Raw genomic sequence first — 2349 nt, forward strand, 5'->3', positions numbered from 1 at the left:
CGCTGGTTGGCCGGCCGTGGCCCCCGCGGAGCCGATGGATTTCAAACGCCGGCGGATGAGTTGTAATGCAAAGTAATTGATTTTGACATGAAAATGCATTAAAAACATTCGGATTTTTTGGCGAAGACAGCGGAAAACATGTTCCTTTCTAAAATCATGAAGAAAGAATATGGAAATGATGCAAAATATTTTGTTTATAAGCACGACAATGTCCAAATTCATGTTTTGGACACTGTCGTGATAAGTACGCGTTACATATTTGATAGGACTGAAAATGATAAAATGCAATGCTAGATTTATAAATAAACAATCCTCATGTATGATTTAATTAATTGTAATGAAAATAATGGTGTTAAAAAAGTAATATTGCAAATACAGAAGAAATGGTACCTTTAATATTCTTCTTTATCATGTATATGATGAAAATTCTCTCATTCTTTATCATGTATATGATGAAAATTATTATTTAAAATTATTTTAAAAGTAAATCATTTTAATTGATTGATATTATCACAAATTTCCCTCGCTATCCGATGATCAAATGCGATAAACAAAAAGTAAAAAATAAAGACATTATAGTTAAAATAGAAAAGTATCATTGAAACTACAGATATCAATTTTTATACAATTAATTACAATGTTTATTAAGGTTAGGTTTGTATGTTTGTTATGTATACGTACAATATGTGTGTACTTACTTATGAAAACTGCGATCAGAAAATCGGTTTGATTCTTTTTTGCACACGATACACTTTACAGTCATTTTTGAAAAAAACTGTACACAAGAACAACATTTGCAAAATCGAAAGCGGTTAATTCCGGCATATTCACTACCATGCTTGTAAGTAAACATGGATGGGCTGCGCGCATGCGTCATTAAACAAGAATGACACGAGTAACTATGCAGCGTTCTCTTTCTATCCCGCTAACGCCTGTACCTACGGCTTTTGCCCTCTATTTATAATATCTCTATGGTTTGCACCAACCTGGGTTGGATTAATCTTTTCTATTGGTTGACGTCACCCGCTCTACCAATAGGAGAGCACAAAACGCCATTAATCCAACCCAGGTTGGTGCAAACTTGGCCGGGCCGAAAACGCTATAAAATTTCTGACGTTCTGACTTGCGGTTTATTGTAGAAGACCTATTAAAGTTTAACCTCAAATATGTATCTTTTATTTGCTCAACTCGAAAATTAATATGGAAAACTTAAAAAGATAAAAACTTGTGGTTATGTGACAATTGTTAGAGTCCAGACACAAGCTTTTGCATAACGCATAACGCATAGTGCATAAGCGAATCAAATTAATCAGAAGCTTTCCTTTCCTCTCATTTCATGGAAAAGAAGAATTTCGATTGATTGATTCCATTATGCACTATGTATTATGCGTTATGTAAAGAGTGTGTGCTGCGGCCATAAGGCTGATGTCACATTGAGCGATTCACGGCAGCAGCGGAACAAAAGGTTTGTTCGCGTCGTATGCTCCAACATGTTCCAACATACTCCTACCATAGCTCCTACTCACTCTATCAAGCGCGTTGGACTGAGTGGGAGCTATGGTAGGAGCATATTGGAACATATTGGAGCATGCGACGAGACAAACCCAAAATTCAACCAATCGTAAAGTACTAATAAAAACAGATATCGTGCAGAAAATATAAAAGTACTTCGTGATTGGTTGAATTTTGTTCCGCTGCCGCATGAATCACTCAATAGGTGCATCCAGAAGCACGACCGCTCATTGAGCGCTCATTGAGCTCTTGTATCTGTTTGGTATATATTTTTTGATCTAATGGAATATGCCAATCAGATGCAAGAGCTCACCGAGCGCTCAGTGAGCGGTCGTGCTTCTGGATGCACCCAATGTGACATATGCTGGATTCACATTGCATTCGATTTGCGTCGTACGACGCTCTGCAACCAATCAGAAAACAGGATTCTGATGATACGAAGCAAAATCCATCGGAATTCTGTTTTCTGATTGGTTGGAGAGTGTCATACGACGCTCGTCGGATACAGTGTGAATCCAGCAATAGTCCTTATGGTACGTATCCACTGAGCGCGTCACGCGTCGAGTCGTCCATCGCGTTACGATGCGACGCGAAAGAGAGAAAGAGCGAAGTTTATAACCCTCTCTTTCTCTCTTTCGCGTCGCGGCATTGCCTATGGCAATGTACATAAGTTAAAATCATACGCCAATGCTTGTGCGTTACTTACGTCTACAACTTAAAGCGGGGACCACAGACTCTTGCATAATGCATAACACGTAATGCATAAGAATATGTACCAATCAAAGTTCTCCGTTTCTTTCCCTTCTATGTAATAGAGAACTCTGGTTGGTTCAATTT

Source organism: Trachymyrmex cornetzi, unplaced genomic scaffold, assembly GCF_001594075.2.
Source record: "Trachymyrmex cornetzi isolate Tcor2-1 unplaced genomic scaffold, Tcor1.1 scaffold637, whole genome shotgun sequence".
Lineage (NCBI taxonomy): Eukaryota > Metazoa > Arthropoda > Insecta > Hymenoptera > Formicidae > Trachymyrmex > Trachymyrmex cornetzi.